This window comes from Aotus nancymaae, unplaced genomic scaffold (assembly GCF_030222135.1).
Source record: "Aotus nancymaae isolate 86718 unplaced genomic scaffold, 86718_ANA_hifiasm-v0.15.2.pri h1tg000155l, whole genome shotgun sequence".
Classification (NCBI taxonomy): Eukaryota; Metazoa; Chordata; class Mammalia; order Primates; family Aotidae; genus Aotus; species Aotus nancymaae.
In genome coordinates, this window is record NW_026988570.1 from 1,981,216 (window position 1) to 1,998,800 (window position 17,585).

A 17,585-nucleotide genomic window follows, 5' to 3' on the forward strand; every position below is an offset into this window, starting at 1 on the left:
CTCCTTCCTGGAAGCTGGGGAGTAGGGCTGAAAGTCTAATCATGCCCTGGTCTTTCCTGTTGGTAGTCCCCATCCTAGGGGCCTCCAGTTATCTCATTAGCATACAAAATGCATTCTTATCAATCACTCTGGAGATTCCAAGGATTTTAGGAGCTGTATGCCAGGAAACAGGAATGAAGACCAAATATATATAATCACAATGTCATGCACAGTAATATAAAATGAATAAAGCCCTGAAAGAAAGGTTAGCAAGTGGAGCCTGAACTCTTAGATTGGGGACCTGACTAAGGCTCTCTGCAGAGATCAGCAAATGGACTTTCACACTTGAGGTAAAAGGTATCTTAGGAGGGAGAGGATAAGGACAGTGTTGGGTCCAATGTGAATTCACATCTGCCACATTTAATGTTCATTTACTCAACAAATATTTATTGAATGCTCCAGTAGGCATTGGGAATGTACAGCACAAGGTCTGCCCTCAGCACAAAGTAAAAAGAGGTAGAAAAAAAAATTGTGACACAATGTGATGAGTTGGAATATGTGTGTAAGTATGTTGCTTGGACTTAAAAAAAATCCTCATCATTGTAGTTTGGGAAAATAAAACAAAACCCTCAGAGACATTCTTTCACTTAAAATCCATCCAATCTCTCAGTTAATCCTGTCAGTTCTATTTTTAAAACATAGCCAGAATGAAATCGCCTCTTACCACTCTGTTGCTACCAACAGGTCCAAGCTGCCATCACCTCTCCTCTGAGTTATTGTATTAGCCCTATCAGGTTTCCAGGTTTCTATATATGTCCATCACATTCTCTTCTCAACACAGCAGCCAAACCTTTGAAATCAGAAAATGTTTAATCATGTCACTTGTGAAAGTCGATCATACCATTTGGGTCATTCTTGTTATACCCAACTAAAACAGATTTGAGAGGGCAAAGGAAAAGCACTCAGGACATGAAACATTGCTCCAAGAATATAATTCTCTGAAAGCCTGGCTGCTGATGCTACCTGCTATAATTTGAAACCAGTCATATCCATAGCTACTAAAACAATCTCCTGAAACTCTAAGAATAGTTTGACCCATTGCTGTCACTTATCAATCAAAACTTGTTAGCTTGTCAAAACCTTACTAGTGCCAATGAACTTTCTGAGAACAAAACATAATGTTTCTCTTTTAAAAATAAAACCTCTAAGTGTCTTTGTTCTGCAGACATACTGAAAACCATCCAGTCTGCATGTATGTCCCAAGTTGCAATTCTTTCTTTCCAAATAAAATGTGTTAATTTCAGAGGGTTGTCTCTATGTTTTGACTTTGACACACTCTTCTGCTAGAGCTCTGCAGTGGCCAAAGCCCCTATGGTGGTCCTGAGTGCTTGGCATGACCAGTTCCCCTCCACCTCTGAGGCCCCCTTTGGCTTGCTCACTGTTTCTTGAGCTCACCACAGGCATGCATGGTTCTGCCCAAGAGCATTTGCATGTGTGGTCCCCCTACCTGGCATACTCTTCCCCAGATACTTTCATGGGTAACTTCCTCACCTCCTTTAAGTTTGTGCCAACTGTCACCTTCTCAATGAGGTCTACTCAACTATTTAAAAATCACAAACTCAAACAGCTCCCACTCAGGGATTGCCTACTCCTGATCCCCATGACCCTGTTTGTTCTCCAGAATTTGCTGCCCTCAACATGTATTACACTCACTGTTTGTAACCTGTTTCCCGTGCTAGAATGTAAGCTGCTCCAGGGCAGGGATTTTTGTCTCCATTGTGTACTGGTGAATCCCAAGTACCTAGAACAGGGACTGGCATGTAACAGATACTCAGTAAATATCTGGTGTTGATGACAGTGGAGAATGGTCAGGGAAGACTTCTGAGTGGATGGCTGAACTGCATCTTGAAATATAAGTCACATACTGAGAAGAAACTAAATTTATCTGTGTCTCACTTGACTCATTTATAAAATAAGGAGTTTAGTGTTACTCAACAGCTCTAAGACATTTTAAAGAGCCACTCTTGGCAGCCTCAAGTTGTGTACTTGTGCCACTGGTGTTAATGCAAATTTGAACCTCACTTGGAATTCTAGCCTCATCCCTTAGATGTCTTTGAACATAAGCCAGATCATGTATACCAGAGTCTTGAGTGTGGGAAAACCTTAGACACACAGAATAAAACCCTGAAAGATAGGTTAGCAAATGGAGCCTGAACAAAAAGAGATTAGAGACATGGCTTCGTTTAAGCAGAAGGAGCCTTTACCACTGGAGATAATACAGCTGCCAGGTAGAAGGCAGGGACATAAACTTTAAAATCCCTCTTAAAGAGCCACTGTGTCCCCAGCTTGCCACTTTGTGTTTTTCCCCTGAGTGAGTTGTTTCAATGGAGTATTTTAGTGGACTTCACAATGGTAAACCAGCTTTGAGGTAATGCTTAAATTTGGATTAACAGGCTGAATAGTCAAGCATAGTAAGTTAATTGATTGGAAGAGTGCCTTTTGAAAAATACATTAACTGCTACTGTTGAGATTGCTGTTTGAGGAGCTTGCCAAGGAAAAAGATTTTACCATTTATAGTGTAAGATCTTATTGGTTGTAAATAAGTTCATTTAAAGTGTGTAAAAGAAATCAGTTTCCTCTGTAACTCCCAGACCCTAAACAACAAAGCGATCACTGTATACCTTAAATTGAGCCCGCATAAACAGTGTAGCTTTGCCATGACTAAAATGGAGCACTCACCTCAATAAATCCTTGTTTTGGCCTTAAAGACTCTCGCTGGGCCTGTTGCACCAGAGACACAAGCAGACGGACCAGTGTCTTGGGAGTCTAATCACCAGGCCCTTTGTCTCCCATTCTCTTCCTGTGAGCTTTTGGGAATGGGAAATCCCTGTAGGGCTGGGTGATGTGCTCAAGTTCTTTGCCTGTCCCCATCAGTACCAGCAAACACACATCCCAAGAGAGTGAGATTTGGAGGAAGTAGGCAGAAATACCAAGTAGATGGGCTAAGTTGTGTGATTTCCAAATGTGGATCATTTTGTCCCAGTGCAGGGCAAGGACGCAAGGGGTTCCATGGGAGAAGGATGAGCCTCGAGCTTTGATCCTTCTTTTTCACAGGAACCATCAAAGCACTTCAAGTCTGCCTCTCTGTTTTGTAATTCTGAAGACACACGGTAGAGTAGCCTTATATAACCCTTTCAGGAAGAACAGGAAATCCTTCTGAGTAAGAAACCATCCATAATTAATTCCAAGGTAAGTTTTTATCTATAATTCACTAATTATTCCAACAAGTATTTCCTCAGTGCATACTGTGTGCCAGATATTCCACGCTGAGTCAATCTCAAGGATCTTAATTTCTAAGAGGGAGAATGACAATAATCAAATACTCACACAAATAAACACAGCGGTATAAACACTGATGAGTGCTCTGATAGAAAAGTACTGTGTGCCAGATCTGTGTGCACAGAGGAACCTGGGACTGGAAGGGTGAAAATAGTCAGAGGAGGCCTCCTACAGGTAAGACTTGAAGTGAGAAACAGGAGTAGAAATGAGAGAGAATGGATTTTTGTGGGCTGAGGGTATATATTTTGTGAACATTCTGGGGCTGCAAAAAGCTGAATCAGACTGTGGGGTGCAGTGGCTTACACAGGTAATCTCAGCACTTTAAGTGGCCGAAGTGGGAAAACCACTTGCCTACAGCAGTTTAAAACCAGGCTGGACAACATAGCAAGACTCTCTCTCTACAAAAAAATTTAAAATTAGCCAGATGTGGTGGTGCGTGTCTGTAGTCCCAGCTACGTGAGAGGCTGAGGTGGGAGGATTGCTTGAGCTTGGGAGGTTGAGGCTGTAGTGAGCCATGATCTCATCACTGCATTCCGGCCTGGGTGACAGAGTAAAACCCTGTCTCAAACAAAATTATATATTTTTAAAATGCTGAATCAGCAAGAGTTAGAAGGATAGGAGTGGAAGAAAGGTGGAACAAGTAGACAGAACTTTACAGGCCATGTGGAACAAGTAGACAGAACCTTACAGGCCATATCAACGGCTTTGGATTTTATTCACAGTGAAATCAGCAGCCTTTTTTTTTTCTTAAGCAGGGGAATTGCATAATCCCATTTGCATAGTAATAACTTTAATCTTATTTCAGCTGGAGAATGGATAAGAAGTCACTAAGGATGAAAGCAGGGAGGCCAGTTGGGACACTATTCCAGTAATTCACATAAGAGACAATAGTAGTGTAGCCTGTGGTAAACAATGTTGGGTAGATTTGGTGTTGCTCTGTGCATGAAACATGCGGTAGGAGAAGAAAAGACACACACACAATACCTTTAAGGGTAAACAACCTTTATCCCACATAAATGACAATGTGGATATAATAAGCAAATGATATAATAAGCAAATTGATATAATAACCAAATTGCACTGGGAAGGGGAGAAGGTAAAAGATATATATATATATATATATATATATATATATATATATATATATTTTTTTTTTTTTTTTTTACACTCACCAGACTATGGAGGATTTGTCACCAGACTAGGAAGTAACAGCCTGGGCTCCAAAGTCGGCCACTTGTCCATGCAAAGATGAGGAGAGGTCTCATGAAACTTTGGCACGGTCTGGGACCCTAGCTCTTTTTGTAACAAGTTGTTTGGCATGAGGCCCAGTCATGAGGTCCCTTCATAACTGGGCACAAGGAACACAAAAAGGTCAACTTGTTTTTGCGACTGTCTATTGTTTTTCGATGACTAACATATAGGAATAGATTGAAATAGAGATTTATCTGAAACAGCGCTGGATGAATGCCTCAAGGGCTCACACAACCTGTTCTGGGACTTGGTGACCATTGTTTGTGTCCATGTTCAATTGAGTTCAGATTTAACATCTAACTTTTTCTCCACAGGTGTAGATGATAAAGCAACTCCGTCTTGAATGGTAACCTATTATATTGACTTCTGATTAACCCCTGTTCTGGGAATGCCTCTGAGATTTCTACTTTTTCTACCCTTCACTCTTGTCTCTCTCTGAGGGGTTGACTTCAATTGTTGCACATTCCTTCTCTGTGGTATATAATCCCTGGGCCTAGGGGATAAAGGCGCAAGGATCCACTATCCCTTCTCATGACTGCCAAAGGCTATCACTTCTGTTTGTAAGCCCCTCTTAAATGTTTCTTTCTGAGAAGGCAGATTTGTCAGCCTCCTTCTTTCACCTCTCAGCTTCCTGGGCTTTGGGCATAAGTTTGCATAGACTTGCTCACCATGGAACATTTAGGGTTGACAGTGTTTTCTTTCAGCATTTTAAAGATGTTCCATTGCTTCTGGGTTATGCAGTTTTGGAAAAGAAGTCTGCTGTAATTCTTATCTGCGTATAATGCATCTTTTCCCCAATAGCTGTTTTTAAGACTTTATAAAGGTGTGTGAGCAATTGATCATAATATATTTTGGTATAGTTTTACAAAGTTTGTTCTGTTTCAGATTTGTTGAGTCCCCTGGTTCTGTGGGCTTATAGTTTTTACCAAATTTAGAAAACCTTTGGCCATCATTTCTTCAAATATTTTATGTCTCTCTTTTTTCTCTGACTTCAATTACATGCATCTTAGACTGATATCCCACAGGTCACTGAGGCATCATTCTCACTCTGTTCAGCAACTTTATTTCCTGTACTTTGCCTGTAAATTCTAGCCACCTCTGCCTCCCAGAGTACTAATCTCCATCTCCTCAACTCAGTGGGGCTCTGTTTGCTTTTGCCCTCCCTGGACTGATGCCTGGAAACTCTCTCCAGGAAGTAAACTGGGACAATCATAGGACTGAATTTATTTGTTTTCTTTCCTTTGGGGATCACAGTTCTGTGCTACCTGTTGCACCATATCTAAATGTTCGATGTATTTTGTGCATTCTTAAATAGTTATTTATGGTGGACAGGCAGTTCAGTTCCTATAGCTTATAATCTTTCATGGGTGGACAGAGTAATACATATTATATATTTTGGTATGTTTATTTGATTAATGTCTGGCTTTCTCCACTAGACTGTAAATTTCATGAGAGCAGGGACCATTTTTGTTTATGTCTAACATGTTTCCTCATAGTATGTGCTCAATAAATACTTGTAGAATAAGACAATTATTTTTAAATTAAAAAATTTACTTGGAATGAAGAATCACAAAAATCACGTTTTTAAAGAAAATTTATGGCTGAGCACAGTGGCTCATGCCTGTGATCCCAGTACTTTGGGAGGCCAAGGCAGGAGGATCACAAGGGCAGGAGGATCACAAGGTCAGGAGATCGAGATCATCCTGGCCAATTTGGTGAAAACTTGTCTCTACTAAGAATACAAAAAAATTAGCTGGGTGTGGTGGCACATGCCTGTAGTTCCTGCTACTTGGGAGGCTGAGGCAGGAGAATTGCTTGAACCCAGGAGACGGAGACTGCAGTGAGCCAAGATCATTCCACTGCACTACAGCCTGGATGACAATGTGAGACACTGTCTCGAAAAAAAAAATTAACAAATACCATCAATAATACAAATTCCAGATAAATGATATAATATTGTAATTATGTTGAAGGAAGAAGCCACTTCTTAATGTCAGAAATAAAAAAGCTAAATTTATCACTTTGTAAGCAAGTTGGAGCGGTAGTTGTAAAGCACACTCTTTCTCAGCAACGCAGAGTTGGTCTTGTAATACAGAGTTTAGGGATTGGAGGATTTTCAAAAACAGGAATGTTGGCTGAGCATGGCAGCTCAAGCCTGTAATTCCAGCACTTTGGGAGGCCAAGGTAGGCAGATCACTTGAGGCCAGGAGCTTGAAACCAGCCTGGTCAACATGGTGAAACCCTGTCTCTACAAAAAATACAAAAATTAGTGGGGCATGGTGGTGCATGCCTGTAACCCCAGCTACTTGGTAGGTTGAGGCATGAGAATCACTTGAACCTGGGAGGCAGAGGTTTCAGTGAGCTGAGATCCCACCACTGCACTCCAGCCTGGTGACAGAGCAAGACTCTGTTTCAAAAAAACCAAAACAAACAAACAAAAACCTGGAGTGTTTAGGGTGTTTTTTGTTGTTATTGTTTTTTAATGTTTAACTGTGAAAGTAAGTAACACCAATGATGGCTGGCTAACTTTCAGAAGCTTGTTTACTGAGCAGAGTGAAAACTGCTGCTAATTGGCTGATTTCAGGGAGTGTATTTACTGATATGAAGTTGTCATGCTTGATTAGAATGGGTTTAAAACTGGCTTTGGTCATTATTTGTTGTCACAGTCAGATAATAATAATTCCTTCCTAGTGTAAGGGTTCTTGCCGAGTTTAAAATGAAGAAACTGAGGCCAACACAAGAAGATCCAATGCGAATTTATTCAGCTCCCGGGCAAGGTTCTGCGGTCCAACAGAAAGGGCTGGAGAAGTCGCACGGACTCCTCTCAGACATGGGGTTTTATAGGGAGTGGAGGTGTTTGATTGGTTGTGGGAGAGCAGGGCGTGGGCAGGACAAGCTTGCTATTGGCAGGTAGGCAGGGTTTGAATACTATTGGGTAGATTTACAAGCCTCGACTGCTATTGGGTGGATTTACAAGACTCGACTGCTATTGGGTAGCTAAGACTCGAATGCTATTGGGTAGATTTACAAGACTTCTTTTGCATTTTGGCGGGGTTCTTTAAGGGAGAGCTAGGTGCTGTGTGAGGTGGGTGGGCATGTCCGAGCTCCCGGAGCAGGCGGGGGTGTCCGAGTTCCCGGTGAGGCAACCGGCCTTACACCTAGGAGGATAGATTTTTTTTTTTCTCAATTCCCCTTTTTAAATTCTCCATTAGTCAGAGTTGCAGAAAATAATCTAGGAATTCTCCAGAGCTTTGCCACTGTCACTGATTCTTCTTAAAGATGTGTTTTCATTTTCAGTGGTCTGATTTTCTGTTAGGTATCAATCAACATATTTTCATCTTGTTTTGTCTTTAATCAATAAACATTCGTAATACTAGGTAACAAACACTGAGCTATGAGAGAGGCAAGAATAACTAAGAATAACCTGGGACTAGTAGGCACTTAGAAACCATCACCCAATGTGTCTTCTCAGGCTTGAAGATGAGTCTCAGATTGTTGAGTCAACAACTTCCTAAGTCTACCTCAGGTAGACAGGTTGCCTTTTCTCTTAGTTTTTCCAGCACCATTTGTAGAAAAGACCATCCTTTCACCATTGGATGGGTTTTGGCACCCTTGTCAAAAGTAAGTTGACCATTATGTCTACCTTTACACCAATAGCATACTGCCCTGATTGCAGCAGCTTTGTAGTAAGTTGAAATTAGATGTTATGATTCCTTAACTTCAGTCTTCTTTTCCAAAATTGTTTTAGTTACTCTAGATCCTTTGCTTTTCTGTATAAGCTTTAGAATTATTTATTAAAACATCAATTTCTATTTTTTAAAGTCTGCTGATATTTTTATTACAATTGTATAAAATTTACAGATAAATTAGGGGAGAATTGATACCATAATGATACTGAGTGTTCTGTTCCATAAACAAAGGGTCTCCCTACATTTATTTATTTATTTCTTCTTATTTTTCTTGATAAATGTTCTGTGGTTTTCTTCATAAAAATTTTTTACTTAGATTTTCTCTAAATATGTAATGATTATTGTGCCACTGTAAATGGTAGTATTCTTTTAAATTATAATTTGTAATTTACAATTGCTTATTGCTAGCATATAGAAATACATTTGATTTCTACATATTGGTTTATATACTCTGATATTGCTAAACTTCTGATATTGTTTCTGTAGATTCTTTGGAATATTCTATGTAGACAATCATGTTGCCTGTGAATAAAGACAGTTGTTTCTTCTTTTCTAATCTGTAAATTGTTTTCCTCTCTCACCTTATTGTATTTGCTGGGCCTCCAGTACAATGTGGATTGAGTGAAAATCTTTCCCTTGTTCTCAGTCTTAGGGGGAAAGCATTTCACTTTTTTCCTTTTTTGTCAGAATTAAATTTTATTTCACATTGAAAGAAACTGTGAAAAAGATTTACATTTTCCCATATTATAGCACAACATTTTAATGAAATATTTGTTGCCATAAATAAGATCTTGTTAGTCTGAAAAACTGAAACAACAGTTTGTGTTCTTCAAGGGAAAGCAAAATGACTTAGCAAATAATGGTTTAAAAGTTTTAAACCCAAGCATAAACATATGGCTTCATTATTAATATCCTTTATAGCCCATTATGAAATTATTTCCATTATCAATTAGTACCTATTTACAAGGATACATTCCTAAAATCATTTTGATCAGTTGGAAAATGGCAGAAAAATTAACACAGTTCAGAAATATCGATCATACATTTTTGCTGCATATTAAACTGTGAGGTAACTATACCATACAAATACAGTTCTAGCTACTCTTTATTATCTACAAATTTGTTTTCAAATAATTTTTACTAGTAATCTCAAAAATTTGGCTATTTAAAAGCAAATGACTAAAACTTTTATGTTTGCACAAAATCATAATTTTTAAGTCATTTATGCTGATTTTAACAAATGAAAAATTTTAAAAATACATTTAGAATGTCAATTCTAATATTTAAAAAATAAAGAAAAATTAAAAATTAAGTCATTCATTCAAAAAAGTGAAATTTTAAAGTAAGTTCATTAGCAAATAAAGTAATGCAAATTTTCTAATAGATTGCTCATTTTCTACAATAGTTAGATTCAAAAATACATACTAATTAAGTAAACATAAACTCTATGCCACAGGGAGAATCATCTTAGAGATTAGTTTTGAGATCAGTCTTAAATATTTCAGAACATACTAGAATATGACCTATTTATTCTTTCAGTTGATTAAAGAAAAGCAAAACCACAGAATTATTTTAGTTAAATGGATTAAAAATTACTAAATAGGTCTAAATTTGGACTTAAAGTACAGTTTTTTTGAAATAAGTAATGTAGAAAGTTTTGAGTAGCATTTAGTCTCTTTATAAAGTATAAATACACTTCAAATGCCATGTGTCTGTAATTCAGGATGTCAAATTACAGCATGCATTGATAGTACACGTCTATAGCAGGGAGATAGTATTTAGTCCATTATGGATAGTAAAGGAAGAAAGAATATTTCTTGAGAGAAAAAAGAATATTAAATAGGAACATCAGGGAAAAGAAAAGCCTGGTACTCAAAATAAAAGGGCCATGAATTGAAGAGAGCAATATTACTCTTACTGACATTTAAAAGCATTATCTCTGTTATTAGAAATAAAGTAATACTGTCTCATTCTTATTACATATTATAATCATGTACATTTGTGCTGCATGTGTATATATATATTTACACACACACTCAACATGTATATTTATATGTATTTATTTATACACACACTATATGTAATATAGTACATATAGTGTGTGATTGTGTGTGTGTGTGTATATATATATATTCTGAAACTGCATGATGACATGGTGATATTTTAGCAATTTAAAAAAAATCTTTTTATTTTATTTTACTTGTGCAGATACATGTGCAGTGGTACATGTGCAGAATGTGCAGGTTTTTTTTACATAGGTATACATATGCTATGGTGGTTTGCTGCACCTATCAATCAGTCATCTAGGTTTTAAGCCCTGCATGCATTATGTGTTTGTCTTAATGCTCTCCCTCCCCTTGTCCCCCATCCCCGGCAGTCCCTGGCGTGTAATGTTCCCCTCCCTGTGTCTATGTGTTCTCATTGTTCGACTCCCACTTTTGAGTGAGAACAGGTGGTGTTTGGTTTTCTTTTCCTGTGTTAGTTTGCTGAGGATGATGGCTTCCAGCTTCATCCATGTCCCTGCAAAGGATATGAATTCATTCTTTTTTATGGCTGCATAGTATTACATGGTGTTTATGTACCACATTTTCTTTATCCAGTCTGTCATTGATGGGCATTTGGGTTGGTGCCATGTCTTTGCTATTGTAAATAGTGCTATAATAAATATACATATGCATGTGTCCTAATAGTAGAATGATTTATATTCCTTTGGGTATATTCCTAGTAATGGGATTGCTGGGTCAAATGGTATTTCTGGTTCTAGACCCTTGAGGAATCACCACAATATCTTCCACAATGGTTGAACTAATTTACATTTCCACCAACAGTGTGAAAGCATTCCTATTCCTCCATAGCCTCACCAGCATCTATTGTTTCTTGACTTTTTAATAATCACCATTCTGACTGGCATGAGATGCTATCTCATTGTAGTTTTGATTTGCATTTATCTAATGATTAGTGATGATGAGGTTTTTTTTGTATGTTTATTGGCCACATAAATGCCTTTTTTTGAGAAGTGTTCATATCCTTTGCCCACTTTCTGTGGGGTTTTTTCTTGTAAATTTGTTTAAAAATCCTTGTAGATTCTGGATATTAGACCTTTTTCAGATGGGTAGATTGCAATTTTTTTCTCTCATTCTGTAGGTTGCCTGTTCATGCTGATGCTAGTTTCTTTTGCTGTGCAGAACTTTAGTTTAATTAGATCCCATTTGTCAATTTTGGCTTTTGTTACAATTGCTTTTGGTGTTTTCATCATGAAGTATTTGCCCATGCCTGTGTCCTGAATGGTACTAGGTTTTCTTCTAGGATTTTTATGATGTAGCGTTTTACATTTAAATCTTTAATCCATCTTGAGTTGGTTTCTGTATAAGGTGTAAGAAAGGGATCCAGTTTCAGTTTTCTGTACATGGCTAGCCAGTTTTCCCAGCACCATTTATTAAATAGGGAATCTCTTCCTCATTACTTGTTTTTGTCAGGTTTGTTAAGATCAGGTGGTTATAGATGTGCTATTTCTGAGTTCTCTGCTCTGTTCCATTGGTGTATATGCCTGTTTGGTACCAGTATCATGCTGTTTTGGTTACTGTAGCCTTTGTAGTACAGTTTGAAGTCAGATAGCTTGATGCCTCCAGCTTTGTTCTTTTTGCTTAAGATTGTCTTGGCTATGCGGGCTCTTTTTTGGTTCCACATGAAATTTAAAATAGTTTTTTCTATTTCTGTGAAGCAAGTCAATGGTACCTTGATGGGGATAGCATTGAATCTATAAATTACTTTGGGCATTATGCCCATTTTCACGATATTGATTCTTCCTATCTATGAGAATGAAATGTTTTTCCATTTGTTTGTGTCTTCTTTTATTTTCTTGAAGAGTGGTTTGTATTTCTCCATGAAGAGGTCCTTCATGTTGCTTGTAAGCTGTATTCTTAGGTATTTTATTCCCTTTGCAGCAGTTGTGAATGGGAGTTCATTTATGATTTGGCTCTCTGCTTGTCTATTATTGGTGTATAGAAATGCTTGTGATCTTTACACATTGATTTTGTATCCTGAAACTTTGCTGAAGTTGCTTATCAGCTTAAAAAGTTTTTGGGCTGAGAAAATGGGGTTTACCATATATAGAATCATGCCATCTGCAAACAGCGACAATTTGTCTTCTTCTCTTCCTATTTGAATACCCTTTATTCCTTTCTCTTGCCTGACTGCCCTGGCCAGAACTTCCAATACTATGTTGAATAAGAGTGGTGAGAGACAGCATCTTTGTCTTGTGCCAGTTTTCAAAGGGAACACTTCCAGCTTTTGCCCATTCAGTATAATATTGGCTATGGGTTTGTCATACATAATTCTTAATATTCTGAGACATGTTCCATCAGCACCTAATTTATTGAGTTTTTAACCTGAAGGGATGTTGAATTTTATCAAAGGCCTATTCTATACCTATTGAGATAATCACGTGGTTTTTGTCATTGGTTCTGTTTATGTGATGGGTTATGTTTATTGATTTGCATATGTTGACCCAGCCTTGCATCCCAGGGATGAAGCCAACTTGCTTGCAGTGGATAAGCTTTTTAATGTGCTGCTGGATTCAGTTTGCTAGTATTTTATTGAGGATTTTCGCATCAATATTCATCAGGGATACTGGCCTGAAGTTTTCTTTTTTGTTGTGTCTCTGCCAGGTTTTGGTATCAGGATGATGCTGGCCTCATAAAATGAGTTAGGGAATAGTCCCTCCTTTTCAATTGTTTGGGATAGTTTCAGAAGAAATGGTACCAGCTCCTCTTTGTACGTCCGGTAAAATTTGGCTGTGAATCCACCTGGTCCTAGGCTTTTTTTGGTTGATAGGCTATTAATTACTGCCTGAATTTCAGAACTTGTTATTGGTCTATTTAGTGATTCAACTTCTTCCTGGATTAGTCTAGGGAGGATGTATGTTTCCAGGAATTTATTAATTTCTTCTAGATTTTCTAGTTTTTTTGTGTAGAGGTGTCTATAGTATTCTCTGATAGTAGTTTGTATTTCTGTGGGATCAATGGTGATATCTCCTTATTATTTTTTATTATGTCTATTTGATTCTTCTCTCTTTTATTCTTGATTAGTGTAGCTAGCAGTCTATCTATTTTGTTAATTTTATCAAAAAACAGCTCCCGGATTCATTGTTTTCTTGAAGGGGTTTTCATGGTCACTATATGGTGACATTTTAGCAATTTTAGAATAAATCCATAGACTCACAGCATGCATAAATCATTTATATCTTAATGGCTCATGTAATCATTTTATTTTATTTTATCTTTTTTAGAGATAGGGTCTTGCTCTGTTGCCCAGGTTGAAAGGCAGTGTCAATCATAGCTCACTATAGCCCTGGACTCCTGGGCGCAAGTGATTCTTCTGCCTCAGCCTCTTGGGTAGTCAAGACTACAGGCGTGCACCATCACACCCTAATAAATTTTTAACTTTTTGTAAAGACAAGGTCATACTGTGTTGCCCAGGCTGGTCTTAAACTCCTGACCTCAAGTGATCCTCTCACCTCTCAAAGCACTGGAATTACAGGCTTTAGCCACCATGCCTGGCCTTAACTGCACATTTAAACCTGAACAAATGTTCATTAAGCATACTAGTAATTTTTTTTTTTTTTTTTTTGAGATGGAGTCTCGCTCTGTCACCCAGGCTGGAGGGCAGTGGCGCAATCTCAGCTCACTGCAACCTCTGCCTTCCAGGTTCAAGCAATTCTCCTGCCTCAGCCTCCTGAGTAGTTGGGATTACAGGTGCGCACCACCACTCCCAGCTAATTTTTGTATTTTTTGGTAGAGATGGGTTTTCACCATGTTGGCCAGGAAGGTCTCGAACTCCTTACCTCAAGTGATCTGCCCGCCTTGGCCTCCCAAAGTACTGGGATTACAGACTGTAAGCCACTACACCCAGCTGCATACTAATAATGTTCAAGTGATGTAATTAAAAAATTTGGTTGCAGTGTTTTATTATGCTGCACAATTACATTTGAGAAAAGGAGGCTAGCTTTTATTATTAATTATTAAAATTAGTGAAATAGCTTCATTTATTTTAATGCTGATATATTCTACCATATATTTGTGTATAGAAATATACAGAAACTTACAAGATCCTAATTGGTTAGTTCATGCCATTTGCATGTATTTGAAAAACATTTTAACATGCAAACATAAGAAGTTTCAGGACCTGGCTGGGGGAAAGGCTTATACTCTACTACAGTGATGCTGGTGTATTTCTACAGGCCTTTTTAGTGAAATCAGTCAACAGGAGGTAGGAGTTTATCAATGAATTGCTTGATAGCCATCATTTCCTGGTGACAAGCTGTGCATCATGCCTATGAAGGTTTTGAAGTTTACACTGGCTGGATTTACCAATGCTTTAAGATTTTCAACAGTAAGTAAATCAAACATGAGTGAAACTAAAGGGTCACAATCTCTACAGCAGTGGAGAATAGAAATATCTTTGTTTGTGCCACAATGGGACCCTGTAGAAATGGATCGCAAAGTGGAAGCCAGCAACTGAGTGCAGTGACATGTGCCGGCTTCTGCTGTGTGGTAAGAGAAGTATATAAAGACCAGAGCTCCTCCTTGAGAAAATCCTCCTAAAACAGTTCTGTTAGAAGAAATGCTGTTCTTCACCTCTTGATTTGTCAAAGCTTTTACATTTTTTACTGCCTGTTTAATTCCAGGTTCACCCTTCCATGAATCCAGCAAAAGCCGTAAAATATCAAACCAAGAGGTCACAGCCAGGCTCATATTTAATGTAGTAGGCATAACTGTTACATAACTGGAGCATGCAAGCAGATATGTTAATATGTGAACTTATACTTGTAGAGGTTTCTATCCATCCATGCTTTGTGTCTCCCAATCTAGGAAGGCAAATCATCTTAATTTAAGACCCTCCCCACTGATGCCCATCCCTCTAATCTGGGACTAGGCAGCTGGAGGTCCAGAGGGTCCCATCGGCCACATCCTGTCCCCAAGTGCAGGGGGCCCCAAGAAAAGGAAGGCTATGATGCCCACACCTTCCCCACACAGCACAGGCCCAGTCTAATGGACCATCCATAGCCTACCCCGGGCAGGGCAGAGCTTCAATTTTTCAATAGTAAGTATGATTTTAGGCCTGGGAATTTTACAGATGCAGTTTAACAAATACTGCATGTTCTCACTTGTAAGTGGGCGCTAAATGATGAGAACACATGGACACGTAGAAGAGAACAACACACACTGGGGCCTATTGGAGGGTGGAGGGTTGGAGTTGGGAGAGGATCAGGAAAAACAACTAATGGATACTAGGCTTAATACCTGGGTGATGAAATAATCTGTACAACAAATCCCCACGACATGCATTTACTTATGTAACAAGCCTGCACATCCTGCACATGTACCTCGGAACTTAAAAGTTTAAAAATAAATTTAAAAAAAGTTTTTTTTAATGCAGATTAAGAAAGTTTTCTTTTATCCTTAGTTTTCTGAGAGTGTTTACCCTAAAAGGAGGTTACATTTGGTATATGCTTTTAGCATTTATTCAGATGATCATATGAATTTTCTCCTTTAGTCTATATATATCATGAATTACACTGATTCAATTTCAAATGTTGAATCAAACTTAAATTCCTGGGATAAATTGCACTTTGTCATTATGCATTATGCTTTCCTTTATTGTTTCCTTTATTACTGTTATCTGTGGTCAATTTTATTGATTTCTGCTTTTTAAAAATTTATTTGAGACAGAGTCTTGCTCTGTTGCCCAGGCTGGAGTGATCTCTGCTCACTGCAACATCGTCCTCCTGGGTTCAAGCAATTCTCCTGCCTTAGCCTCCTGAGTAGCTGGGAATATAGGCATGTACCAACATGCTCGGCTGATTTCTGCTTTTAACTTTTGTATTTTTTTCTTTCTACTTGCTTTAATTTGCTCTTTTTTCCCCCTAGTTTCCTAAGGTGGAAGCTTAGATTATTAATTCAAGTACTTTCTGTTTTATAATATATTTAATGCTACACATTTCCCCTAATGACTAATTTAACTACATACTGCAAATTTTGATATCCTGTGTTTTTATTTTCATTCAGTTAGTAATATTTTCCAATTTTCCTTGTGGATTTCTTTTCAAACCACAGGTTATTTATAACTATGTGATTTAACTTTCAAATATTTGGAAATTTTCCAGATTTTTTTGCTTTATGCATTTGAAACTATGTTGTTAGAATCATGCTAACTTAGAAGTTACATCTTCCTGGTTGATTAATTCTATCATTACAAAATATCCCTCTAGTTCTGGTGGTTCTTATTTTACACTATATTATTTCTTATATTAATGAAGCTAAAATGTCTGTCTTTTGGTTTTCATTTATACAGGATATTTTTCCATCCTTTTACTTTCAACCTCCTTATATTTATGATGTTTCTCTTGTAAGCAACAAATAACTGTAGTTGTCTGCTAATCCAGTCTGAAAACATAATTGAGATGTTTTGCCTATTTTTACTGTAACTATTGATATATTTGGCTTTAAATCTATCATCTTACTGTTTGTTTTTCATTCATTCCATCTCTTCTATCTTCCTTTTGCTTCTTATTCTTTCATTTGAAATGAATATTTTTATTATTCTATTTACTCTATTAGCTTATTAATTATATGTTTATCTACTTTTAGTATTTTCTTTTTTTCAAGACAAGGTCTCACTTTGTCACCCAGGCTGGAGTGCAGTGGTGCAATCTCAGTTCACTGTAGCCTCGACCTCCCAGGTTCAAACAATCCTCCTGCCTCAACCTCCAAATAGCTGGGACTACAGGTGCACAGCACCATGCCCAGCTAGTTTTTTCATTTTTTGTAGAGATGGGATTTCACCATGTTCCCCAGGCTGGTCTCGAACTTTTGAGCTCAAGTGATCTGCCTACCTCAGCCTCCCAAAGTGCTAGGATTACAGGCATGAGTCACTGCTCCCAGCCAACTTTTACTATTTTTTTCTAAAGGCTACAACAATCACCTTTAACTTAAAGAATGGCATGTATAAATTCTTTGATCACCTTCCAGATAATGCAAGAACTTTGGAATACAAATATAAAAAAACTTAATCCCTCCCACCTTTTGTGCCTCCATTGTCCATTTAAATTATATAGGGGTGTGTGTGTGTATACACACACATATATGTATATACACAAAACTGTTTTTATATAAGTTTAATTCCACAAATCATTATCGATCTAACTTTACGCAGCCAATCTTCATCAAGATTTACCCTCAAATTTGCCTTTTCATGCCTCCTTCTATCTTTTCTTTGCTTCCAAGTAGAATCATTTTGCATCTGCCTAAAAATTCCATTCAGTATTTT

General features: G+C 37.8%; 1 long non-coding RNA gene and 1 pseudogene across 1 annotated transcript in view; both read right to left on the reverse strand.

The window, feature by feature from the left end:
• Positions 1-17,585, reverse strand: part of LOC135272946 (uncharacterized) — a 60,983-nt gene that overhangs the window by 713 nt on the left and 42,685 nt on the right. The window contains exon 2 of the long non-coding RNA XR_010340852.1: positions 704-829. This is a non-coding gene — a long non-coding RNA (uncharacterized LOC135272946). The remainder of the gene's footprint in view (positions 1-703; positions 830-17,585) is intronic.
• LOC110568265 (acyl-protein thioesterase 1-like) lies at positions 14,097-15,025 on the reverse strand (annotated as a pseudogene).